General features: G+C 32.3%; 1 protein-coding gene and 1 pseudogene across 1 annotated transcript in view; one reads left to right on the forward strand and one right to left on the reverse strand.

The window, feature by feature from the left end:
* LOC148272577 (uncharacterized) overlaps window positions 1-13,559 on the reverse strand; it is a 118,885-nt gene that overhangs the window by 99,537 nt on the left and 5,789 nt on the right. The gene's annotated exons all lie outside the window — the stretch shown is intronic.
* On the forward strand, window positions 774-1,589 carry LOC148272578 (peptidyl-prolyl cis-trans isomerase pseudogene; annotated as a pseudogene).

The following is a 13,559-nucleotide window of genomic DNA, read 5'->3' on the forward strand; positions in this document are numbered from 1 at the left end:
ATCTTGCCTCATTCCGATCTCTTCTCCTAATGGTGCAAAGGACACTGCATTGGTACACCAATCGCAGCGTTTATTGAACATTTTTACATGAAGGTAAGACGATCAGTCTTAGGCTTCAGGTGCCAGTCCAGGAACTATGAAATAAACCTAGTTATGCAGAAAGCAGCTAGTCATAGAAAAGTTAAACTGAAATAATAACACATTTGTGAAATAGTGAATAATCAAATCTACACAACAATTGGAATGTTTTTGACTTTGACAAATAATAAACAATGAATACATTAGCTTTTTTTATATCACAAATAAGAACCTTTTTATGTATTTCGCCAGTTTTAACGATTTTTAAAGTACTGTAAGTTTTTTCTAATGCTGTGGGTGTTTTCTGCAAATTGAGAAATGCCGATCGACACTATTTTCAGAAGGCGATTACAGTTATTTTGCATAAAAACGGTCTGGCTGTTTATAGCAAAGAATTGACCTTACTGCACTCGATAACACAAATTTCTCATTTTTACAAAATTGTTTTCTGCTCAACAACGTTCAAATATTCAAGTGTAAAAACAACTTTAAAAAAAAAAATATTTCATGTCAATCATGTCGGGAATCCAACTCGAGACCTCTTTCATTGTAGGCAAACGCGCTGACCACCATACCACGCGGCCAACGATTTATTATATTGTGTAGGAACTGAATTATGATAAATATATTTTCAAATTTAATTTATGCGTTCCATTTCGATTTCAAATAATGACAGAACACTCTTGAAACAAAATTATTCGGGTTTTGTTAATTACGACAGCTGGCCGCGTTTGTAGCAGGCAATTTTTATCAAATCAAATGTTCAGTTTAAATTTTATACGACGATGTGCCAAGAAATCGGGGTTACCGCGGGTGTATTTTGACATGACAGCAGACGGACAGCCGATCGGGAGGCTGGTCATGGAACTGAGATCAGACGTAGTTCCGAAGACATCCGAGAACTTCCGGGCGCTGTGCACCGGGGAAAAGGGCTTCGGGTATAAGGGGTCCTCGTTCTACCGAGTTTTCCCCAACTTCATTGTCCAAGGGGGAGATTTTACCCACAACAATGGGACAGGAGGAAAATCAATCTACGGAGACAAATTCGACGATGAGAACTTCCAGCTCGGCCACACCGCGGCGGGCATGCTCGCCATGTCCAGCGCCGGGCCCAACAGCAACGGGTCGCAGTTCTTCATCACCACCACGAAGACGAACTGGCTGGACAATAAGCACGTCGTCTTCGGAGAAGTTGTCGAAGGCATGGACGTGCTGAAGAAGATTGATTCCTTCGGCACCCAGCCTGGGAATACGACTAAAGAAATCAGTATAGCAGACTCTGGCGAGATCTGATCTACAGTAGTTTAATCGCACCTTACGCCTTTTTTAAATATAAAATTACATATGCAATTTCTCTTAATTATTATTTTATTTTTCGGCAAATATATCAAAAAGACATTCTCAAATCACAAGTGATTTTAATAAAGTAAAAAACTATACTTACTCGTATTAAGTTTTTAGAATCTTCGGATTATTTGTACCTACGCCGTTTTATAAAAATGTATTGTTTTTTATTTTGCTTTTGCAAATGAAATAAATATTTATTAAACTAAAATTACTCTTTCATTAATATTTAAAACATTAACTTTGTAGTCAAACATTTAGTAAAGTTACTCTTTTCTTATTAGACTATTAGTTGACAGTCAGTTCAAAAAGCAACTAGCATTATAAAAACCCTGTATCCTATTTCAGTTAAAAAGACCTTACTGTTCCACTTATTAACAATATCTAACTTTCTTAAAGTATTAGATCGCTATGCTGACAAAGTAAGTTATTTTGATTAAATTACTAATTCAAAAAGTTGAAATTAAATTTATTTCTTCATATAATTACTTTGTAAATCGCCCTAAAGTTATTTTATTGCAAAAATGGCGCTATTTAAGTTATCTATAATAATCATAATAATGCTGCCGTTGGAAGCAAAACAGCACTTTGTAATATATAACAAATATGAGTTTATATTATTTTTGGATTCCTCAAAATCCAGTGAAAAGAAATACATGTGTCGAAATTTTAAGGAATTTGAGGAAAAAATCTGATTGGGATACACCAAAAACTGATTTTGATTGTTAACATTAAAATACAAACTTCTTAATGTGCCAAAAATGATCATCCTAAAACTTTTGGTAGCATCTGCATGATCGCTAAATGCAGCCCCGGTATTACTTTTTTTTTTTGCACCACAACAGGCCAGGAGGCCTAATTACAGTGGTGAATTACATCACAGAGCACCCAGGCTTGAGAAAAATCACATTTTAATTTTTGTGTTCTCACCGGGAATCGAACCCGGAACCTCCCGTGCGTGAGTCAAGCGTCTTGACCACTACACCACGGAGGCCGCCGTTATTAATAAACAAACTCGGCAACTATGTACGTTTTCGTGTCACTACTTTTTAAAATATTTTACTCTATAAGGCGTGTCTATGTATTAATATGTCAATCAAAAACACGTACGACGTTTTCTCAGGGGAATTTCTCTTTTGTGGCCCCAAGAGTGCTCAATGTCCTGGATGAACATATTAAGTTTTCCAAAACGAACGCCATTTTGTGTGTACAAGTCCGGATTTTGTCTAAGGGAAGAGACCATTGCAGGAGACTGCTGCGAGATATTGCATAGATTTATGTACTATTAAACGTGTTGTCCAGATGTTAATTGAAATATATGTACATATGGTCATATATATATTTGGATAATTTATCTAGCGCCGTTTTTGTGCAAAATTACCTTAAAGGGCGCTGTACAATAAATAAAAATCCCAGCACGTCTTGCAGCTACAGAGCGCATGGACGGTTGGGATTCTAGTTCCTCGTCTTCAATTATGATATATAGGAGCTAGATTACAGCACGGTCTGCAGTTATAGAGCGCATGGACATCAAAAAATCTAGCTCCTATTTACTTTTTTTTTTTTTTTAAGAAGTTTAGAGTTTAAGTAATATTATAAAACGAAAAAAAAACTTATTTACAAAAATAGAAGTTAGATTACAAGTCTTGCAGCTACTGAGCGCATGAACGGTTGGAATTCTAGACCCCATTTACTTCATAGGTTAATGTTATTATATTAATTTTTTTATTTTTGCTATTATTTAATCATGTATATGCTTCCATTTTCCATTGTGTTGTATCCCAATTCAACACAGGTCCATTGATCTCATAGATTTTGGGATACGTGATTATTATTATGTGTACCTAATACGAGTTTGTATGAATAAATTTATTTTATTTATATATTTTCATTCATAAGTTTATTGTACATTATTTGAGACAATATGGTCCTGTGTTGAGATGGGACGAGCAATTATATGACACAGACACGTGAGTATATCACCACAAATATAGGATTAGAAACATAAAAAATATGAAAAAAAGAAATATATATGGCACATCAATATGGTTAACGGTAAACTAAAGCATTTGGAAAATCACCAAGGAGTTAATTAATAAACAAAATAAATTTGTATTGAATAACACAGTATCTAGAGATCCATAAGCAAAAACTCAGTGCGGATATGAAACATACAGGTTTTATGTTTTATAAGAATTAATATATTGTGTTTTTGCTTATAATTATTTGCAGTTATTTTTTAATTTTCATAGTGTTGACAAAAAACTAAAAAGTGTCATATCTCAAAATATGAATTTTGCAAATAACTGGCATTTTGCTTACGAAGGCAGTATACCAAGAAAACATTATTAAATTATGTCAAATTTCTAAACAAAACAAAAAATATTCGAATTTGCAAGTAGGTACTATAAGAAAAGTAAATCTTATTAATCAAATTATGCGATGTATAATCGAATACCAAATTATGCCGTCGGTACTTACTGGGTACTTTTTTATTCATACAAACTTGCATCTTTCATATTCAAGCATCTTCTTGTGCATTCAGACTGATTATTCAGATTATTCCGCTTCAGTGCGGAAAGACGGCGTTTATTGGTATCGTTCGCCCAATACGGCGGTTATTGCGCCACTATTATTTCTCAAATTTAAATGAAAAATATAGTATGACTTGTCATTTTTGCTTTTGAGGATATGCGGGTCAGAGAAATTTGACGAATATGTAGGATTAGGTTGTTGAAATGTCGGAGTTCCTACCCCAGTTAGAGATTGACAGAGAAGACACGAGGTTGCTGTTTGATGTTTATTCATTACATGGCGAATAAATAATGAATTATGTTGCACGAGAGTTGCTGCGATTAGGAGTTGAAGTAACTGCAATTGAACTACATGCTGGAACTGAATGACGTCGTCGAGCTGGTCTGAATGACTGACTTGGCTGCGTCCTGTGGTCTCTTTATACACTACGTTCCTTTGTGGTTCATTTCTTCATGGTAGGGACGATGTGAATGTACTACAGAACAATGATCCTGGTTTAACGTGTAATACTGTAAGAGTTGCATTATACGTACGTATTGGATTCGATAGAAAATGATGACATTGCATCGTCGCGTCGGTCAATACTCTACTTCAGGTGAACTAATTTAACACGTGTGTGTGTCATCGACTATGGACTATGAACCCTACAAATATGTATTTGAATATTATTTTTCTGTCACCCTCTTGCAAATGCCTCCCCGATATTGTGCGAAAAAGATAACTGGAGCATATGGTGGCAAATTGGAGCATATGGTATCCACGAAGTTTTGACATAAACTGCCGACGAATTGTCAGCGGTGGACGTACAGGACGCCGAGAACCTGATGCCTTGTAAAGTAGGCAAGCGCGGTTAAAACTCTCAGGAGGCATCCGCAGTACATGGCCAAGCCAACCGCATCGCCTCCGCTTGAGAACAGCGGTCACCGGAGATTGCTGTGTCCGTTCTCTTATCACCTCATTCCTCACAAAGTCAAACCACCGCACATCCAAGACTCTTCCGAGACACCTATTCTCAAAACTTGGTATTTTGCTGTTTTGGGCCCTAGTGAGGTGCCACGATTCACATCCAAAGAGGTGTTACGAAAGCGTTATATAGGTGGCATTTGGTTTTCACTGAGCAAATATCCGATCTCTACACAGCCTTCATACTGCTGAATGTGGCGCCTGCTATACCTAGCCGCACTCCCAGTTTTTTTGAAAGGTGCCATTTTCCGTAACATAATATAATACTAGGTATTAAAATCTCGACACCTTCGATGACTTTGTTTGACAGAGTTAAGGGATTTTGGGCAACAAGGTAGAACTTGGGTTACACGGTACTTGGGTTTTCGCAAGTTAATTAAACGAGTTTATTTTAAAATTAAATTGTATATCTACATTTTCCTTTTTTTTTGACATAAAATCGCGTGAGGTAGACTAATATATGATAATAATTATACATACATAATATGATAAATGTTAATTCATAATAAAATACTTCGATCAATATGAGTAAAGATAAAAGTAGTAACTTTAACCTTGGCATTAAGAATGAAACAGCCTCAAGAATTATAATGTTTGACTAAACATTATAATTCTTGAGGCTGTAAGGCTCGTATTATTGGGTCAGAAAAATAAACAAGAAAGTAGTCGGAAATCAGAAAAAAAATATATTTCAGGAAATGTTGTACCTAGTTTATTATGATGCATAGGGCTCTGCATTTGTATTCCAATTGCAGGACATCTCGACATTTTTGTTAAATAAAAGGCAAGGATTAGTCTTACGCATCAGGTGCCGGTGTTCTAGCCAGTGACTGGCCGATATGAATTACTAAAATTTTGCTTAAAACATACTGCAGAAATGAAATATTTACAACCATACTGTTCTTTTAAAAAACACATAATTCCAAAAAAATGATTTGAACGAAAACATTTTAAATACTGAAATTTTGTTAAACAATTATTGAAGGCACAATTAAAGAATATTACCACAATTTTTTTGTGATTGAAAATGCTTGTATTTCTTCTTAAAAACTTTTTTTTTTTTTATTTATTTACAATTTTAAAAAACCCGTTAGGGTTACATTAGAAATTTAATATTGTCTAGTCATTTTATGTCTCGTCTAGTCTAGTTAGTTCAGTCATCATGTGCTTTTTCAGATTGATTTTAAATTTGTCTCCATTAAAAGTTTTCAAGTAGTAAGGTAGGTCGTTGTAGTGTTTAAGTCCATTATGTAGTATTTTTGACTGTCCTGTGTTTGTCTTTGCTTTTTCAATAAGATAGTGTTTTTGTTGTCTGGTGTTATATTTATGTATGTCAGCATTTTTGACTAATATTATGTCGTCGTCTTGTATGTTTCCCAGTGTTATTTTGTGCACAATTTTTAAGGTCTCAATTTTAGTCAAGTAGTTTATGTCAAACTGGTGTGTTTTTTTGTACAGTTCAGTCGTAGAGGTCAGGTAGGGTAGGTTGTATGTTAGTTTAAGAATTTTATTTTGTTGTCTTTGTATTCTTGTTATGTCTGTCTTGTTACCAGTTCCCCAGAAGGCGATCATGTAACTCAATTTACTTTTGACATAGGCTTCGTACATCATATTTTTTTCCTTTCTTGATATAAAATCTTTAATTTTGTAGAAGAGGCTATGTAGTGATGCCATTACTTTAGTGAGTCCGTCTATGTGTTTTGTCCATTTTAATTGTCTGTATTATATTAATTTTTCTAAATGTTATTATTTATTTATTTATTAACGGACATTGTCCATTTATACAATTCATTTAAACATTTTAAAAGAAGAAAAGAAGCATTGACAAACATGAGAGACATCGAGACAAGATCTGGACTATTTATTTAGTGCTCGTTTAAACCGTTGTAAACTTAAACCAAAAAAGTCCACATCTTTTCTTGAGTTAACAATACGACAAAGACGGATCGTTGAAGAATTAAGGCCATAGTTTGTTCTATGCTGATCGATGAATAGTACTTCATTGTTTCTCAACCTGCGATTCTGAATAAGGAATTTTACTTGATTCCAGTAATGATGGCACTTCGATTATACTATTTAGTATGCCGACCATATATATTGAGTAAATATTAGTTTTACGTTTTTGTAGACTAGAAATATTTTGCATTGACTCTATATCAGAATGAGAATAGTTATAAAATATTTATATATAACCACTCACCGACTTTTCTATGTCTACCGGTTTCGAGACGTACCCGTCTCTTCGTCATGACACCAATTAAACCTACATACAAATGTGTGTGAAAGGCATGAGAAGGTGTATGGTGAGTTTTGCATTATGGTTTAATTGGTGTCTTGACGAAGAGACGGGTACGTCTAAAAACCGGTAGACATAAAAAAGTCGGCAAGTGTTTACATACAAATATTTAAAAACATTCAATAAAATGTTTGACCAAAAAGTTAATGCATCAAATATTAATAAAATAAGTTTTTTTCTTTAATAACTTCCCTGTTATAAATTCTTGTTTTTGGACGTTATTAATGAGCATCGAACCTTCGATGGCTTCGATTAAAACAACAAACCAAGAATAAAATATTTTTTGTAGTTATTTAAAGGATTAGTTAACTTATAGCTGATTTTATTAAATAAAAAATAGAAACTAATTGTTAAGAGGTTAAATTATTAGGGAAGCATTGGGTACATCCAATATATGGAGGGCCCGCGCATGCTACATATAATTGAGGGAGTGATTACATAGTATATTACGAACAAGTTGCACATACATACACTCCGTAAATATGTTTGTAAGTTTAATTTCTGACCACGCGTTGATCTCTTTGCTTTTGAAACTTTTGGAATCGGGAAAATCGCGAATAATTTTATAAATCGTTTATTGTTATCATAATCAGTCAGCATAATAAACGTACTTTCCTTTATAATATACGAGCTGAACCCGCCATAGCTTTTCTACTCCTAGATCTGAGTAGATACTCGTAAATAGATTAAATGAACGGAATCGAAAATTTATGGAATTAAAGTTAAATTTGTCAAATTAAAGTTTAACTTTACTTTTATGTAACTATAGAAATAGGTTCGGTGTTCTTTAATAAAAGAATTAACCTATTTATACACACTGAAGCACCCTGAGAACTCTAAAACTATAACACTCAACTCATGTTCAAACGCTCAATCATGCGCGATGCATATTTAGTAGTTTTTTAACCGCCAGCCGGGTTTCGACGTGAGCTTGATATTTAATTCGAAACCAAAATGTCTAATAGTGTCATGGAAACGTCTTAAAATCGTTTGAATAAACGTGAAAAATATGGTGTACACTATACCTACTGGTAATTTATTGTCTTTTTTTGACTTTTCTAATTGTAATATGTTCAGTTTCTAGTTTATATATAAGCGTACCACTTGCAAACCCGGCAAAATCGAAAATCTAAAAAAAGTTAGATATAAATTGAAACTTATTTAAAATCCATTTTTTACAATAATTATAACATTGTCAGTTAAAAATACGGCTTTATTTGTAAGAAATTGACTTCTAAATTAGCGGGTTTGTTGCAAACATGGCAACCTCTTAAATACTTGAGTATTGTAAAGTTGGAATATATAAAATTAATTTTTTAAATTCACTACTGTTTTTTGACATAATCGTGCTTATGTCATTACTGCTAACGTATAAAATATTTACTGATTTTAATAAAAAAATATTGTATCAGTTTTTTGTGATTTGCAAAAATAAAGAAAAATTGATTTTGCCGGGTTTGCAAATAGTACCCTCATATCGTGGGCATACAGAAGAAATTGATCAAGCGACAAAATCAATAATGTTCAGGGGAGCCATATTAGTGTTTTTCTAGAGTTCAATTGCTTCTCAAAGATCAGATTTTTCAAGTAGGTGGTTGGTAATTTTAAGTTATATGTACGGTACTTTTAACTGTAATGTGAAGTATAAACGTATTTCAAAAAACATTATTACATTTATATAAAAAAAAAATTAAAAAACTAAGTCATTTTAACCCTAAAATTTGACATGAAATTATGCAGATAATCATTTTTGTTTCGTTCATTGAGGGGGGTAGTATTTTATTTTATAACTGTAAATTATGTTTTTGAAATTTTTTATTTCAATAATACATTTTTTCATATTTATGAAGGTTAAATAGACACAGGAATACAAAATAAACAAATAATTAAGAAGTGTTACGTAATAATCTAAAGAATAAATTTTATTAATGAACTTTTATTAAAAAAAACCGTATCTGTCAAATACAAAACGTATAATAACTTACTAACTACTAACTCTAATTAACTCTTTACTGGTGACATCACCTACAAGTAAAATAGACTAACTGTTACTTGGTCAATTTTTTTAATCTTAAATTTACTAATAAATGTGTTGGTCAGTTTTACTTGTCAAAAATCTGTGACCTTTTATCAAATGGTCACATATTTTACAAATTATTTTTTTTTTTGGAGTGTCGGATCGACTTGGCATTTTTACCAGTCAAGCGTTATGCTAATACGATGTCAAAAAGTCAATAATCTCAATTTCGTCATTTTTGCAAATGGTCACTTTTACTTGTATAACCACGATTTATTGTTTACGAAAGTGTGTTTACTTTTTACAGGCTATAAATATAATGGTAGATTAAAAAAAAAAAATTCAGAGAAAGAATAATGTTTTTGTTCAGTTACCACTTCGACTTTTTATAAAAAACACGTTTTTTTTTTCAAATAATTATTGGTTGCAGAAAGAAAATAGAAGATAACGTTAGAAAGCTAAGAACCGAACTAGTTCTGTGAATGAGTAGCAAAAAAATAAAAGCGTACGTGTTGGCAAGTAACAAATAATACAAAGAGAGGAAAGGGGAAATGTCCCATGACATTTCATGCCATTGTTTACTTTTATTACAAGTTCTAGTTTCTAATGTCTTAAAAAAATCAACTATGTATTTTACTTCGACAAATAAATCGATTTTTTTATATTATTTTTTTATTCATAAATTTCATAAAAGTGCATGTTTTTGTAAAATTCTAAACATATCTACCTTTACACATTTAGTAAATGTTATCACTGTAACTTTCCAAAAAAAGAGACTAACTATTGTGCTTGGAGAGTGACTTACACTGTTGTAGTTGTTTATTTATAAGAGTTTATATAATTTCAAATACGATTACATGAAAATGAAAAATAAAAACATATAATATAAAAAGAAAAAACATGAAACAATAATACATTTATACTAATTAAAATTTAATGTTGTTTTTACACGAGTTCAATAAATTTCTTTAGATTAACTTTAAATTTATTTATTGATATATTATTTTTAACAGATTTTAGTTCATAAGGAAGATTATTATAATTTTTTACACCTTTGAAGACTAAGCTATTTTAACCATGACTTGTATATAAATGTTTTTTTATTTTATTACATAATGTTTTGATTTAATCATAACAAATCGGTTTTTTTCAAACTATGAATGAAGAACTTCGACCCTACAGGAAATTGGATACAAAAAATGTTTACTTGCGCGCGGTGAAAATTTGAGCATTCTTTGAACGACGTCACAAGTTCATATTATAATTTTTATTAAACTTTTTCTTTGCATTTTACAAAACGTATACGCAAGTTACAAAATTTGCATTACAAATATACTATTACACATTGAATTAAGAATAGCCAGAAACCGCATACGCGCATCAAACAGAAGGCGACTAAACTACTCTTAAAATAGTAGTTTTACGTTTTGACCCATTAGTTTCTTTGTAGACGTCGCTCAGTACGCAACTCCCGATTTGAATTCAACTATGCCATGTTGTGTCGTTTTAAAGTGTAGAAATACTGCTACGACCTTTAAGAAACAGGATGGGAAAAAAATTCATGTGTAATTAGCAAATGCATATGTAAGTAACAAATGCATTACTTAAAAATTGAATTATTTTTCCGTCTGTCAGATTGTCAAAGAAAACAAAATAGACATTTCGTTAGTGTTGCCAGGGTGGTAAATTTTTTTACCGTACTTTGCTCATCTAATGAGAGAACTCATGAAAAATTGGATCTCGGATAAAACAACACATTAGTGGACGTTCGACCGAAATTATCTTCAGACATTATATAAAAATATTCGTTTTATGTCAAATAAAATTTGTTTTATATCTTAGGTTCAAAGTTTATTAATTCAATTACTTTAATTAAATGACCCTTTACTTATCTACTCTGTAGTGTCAATCAATGTTTCCGGGTGCACAATAAAATTTTACTTTTTTTTACCTCACATTTGTGTTATGATTATATGTTTTCCCATCTGGCAATATTACGCGGCTACTTCATAAATGCGCGCGGCGAAAATGGGGTAAAGTGGGGGGATTTTCGGACACAGTCCGATGTATTCAAATATGATTCTACGTTCCTCCTGGACTATTCTTAATTCTATGCTATTACATTTTTTAAAAACCCACAAAATCATGGCCTGTGTGTGAGTATACATTTTATTTAAAAATTCAATGAAGAAGAGGAGTCAAAAAATTAAAAACATGTGCTAATATTAGACAACGAAAAATGAGAAAACTATAATAAAAATATATGAGTCAACCAATGATAAGAAAGCTGTGGGTTTTCTTTCATCAAGCATTTGGACATACTCAAAACAATGTCGAATTGACTAACTGGTAAAAGAAGTATAAAAATTGGAAAATTGTTTTCAGGCGTTGCCTAGTGGTGAATTGGTTCAGCCGGATGAATCTCACCCACATTATAAAGGTTTCAGCTCTTTTATTTCACATACGTCAACAGATGGAAGAGTTGAGGAAATGTGGATATTCAAACATAGGCCGAATGGTAATTGTTACACAGTGCGTAATGTGGCCACTTAAACCAGCCAACGACAGGTCAAAAGCCCCGTAAATGCCTAGACTTCCATGGTCTCTTCTCAAAAATGTTTTCCCTCTCTGTTGTAACAAACTTAAGTATAATATCTTGTTCATGTAAATGTTTTATTGATAAAGAAAAAAAATATATACAAGTTATTATATCAGGTTACCTGAGGTTAGCTTAACTACTAAACTATTATTTGAAAAAAATTATGTTTCGTTATAAAAAAATATATATATATTTTTACATTATAATTTTAAATTGTTTCTATTCACTCATATCAAATACACACTTACCCTGTTCTTAAACCTACCCTCACACCCATATACAATCACACACATTTTCACATACCTACCAAAACCACACTCCACTTTTTTACACACGCATCCTCACACACAAAAAAAAACTCGCACACATGCACTTCTATGAATTATATTTAACTGAACTGGATTTTTATAATTGTATTTATGTGGAAAACTGATTTGGCTTTATTCTATGTTTTTTTTTATAATGTTGTGTATATTTTTTTGTATTGCTGTTGTTTTTCTTAATAAACAAAATAAATAAAAAAATAAATAAATAAATAAATAAAATAAAAGTAACATCAGGTTACCACACAGTGACCGTATGTTAGAAGTTAATTTTCAAATGTAAATATTACTTTAATTTCAATACAGGCTTGTCTAGTGAGAGTAAAATAGAAAAAAAATGAAATCAAATTAAATTCATCTCGGATTTAATTTTTGGGGGTAATCGTTATTTTTGACTAAGTGGAGAAGTCGGCTAATGACAAAACGATTATTTCTCAATAGCTGGTTGGATAATTAATTTAATGTAGATATAAATAACGTAATCGCAAGAAGTACGTAATAGCCTGACCCGTTTGGTTCTATGGTAAAACTTGTCTTAACCAGGAAGCCCCCAGATGAGACGTTTTATGCTTAGTTATTTAGTCATGTATGAAGATGATGTAATATTTAAGAAAATAACTAGATGCCTATGTAGATGCATCCCGTTCCTACGTAATAGAGTAAATAAATGCAGTGAGATAGAAATCACCGCGGTGGTTCTTAACCAGGGCCCCGATTACAATGGGAAGTTAACATTTCAACGTCGATTTAAAAAAAAGATAGCCTGGAGATTGGGCTTATCCAGAGACCAGTATACGTACAATAAGTTAGAAACTAGCTTAAATATATCTATTCTTCTCTTGAAGTCGGATGAATGTCGGATTTATTTCGACGGTCTTCCGTCGAAATAAATCCGACATTCTAGTCCTATTTAAAATTCTCAACTCACTCTTTGATATGCTCAATAAAATTAAATATCCCAACTAGAAACCTCAGACAAAACTTACTCTTTCATACCGATAACCACAGGGCATAATTTGAACCAACGTCTATAAATGAGGTTAAAAAAATTGTTGCGGCATTACCCAACAAACAATGTATATTAGATCCGATGCCAACATGGCTTTTGAAAAAATGCATTAACGTATTAGCTCCATTTTTAACAGATTTATTTAATACATCCATGGAGCGCAGCATTGTTCCGAGAGCCATAAAAAAAGCAAATGTAACTCCACTTTTAAAAAAATCCCAACTAGATGTGGAAGATCTTTCCAGTTTTCGCCCTATTTCAAATCTTCCCATCGTATCAAAAATACTAGAAAAAATAGTTTCTCACAGGCTCGTTAACTATATCGAGCGGAATTCTTTATTTTCGGTAAGGCAATCGGCATACCGACGTTTTCATTCCACGGAGACGGGAGTGAT

Source organism: Micrasema longulum, unplaced genomic scaffold (assembly GCF_059751315.1).
Source record: "Micrasema longulum isolate JH-2025_06_02 unplaced genomic scaffold, ASM5975131v1 h1tg002284l, whole genome shotgun sequence".
In the NCBI taxonomy this organism is placed as follows: Eukaryota; Metazoa; Arthropoda; class Insecta; order Trichoptera; family Brachycentridae; genus Micrasema; species Micrasema longulum.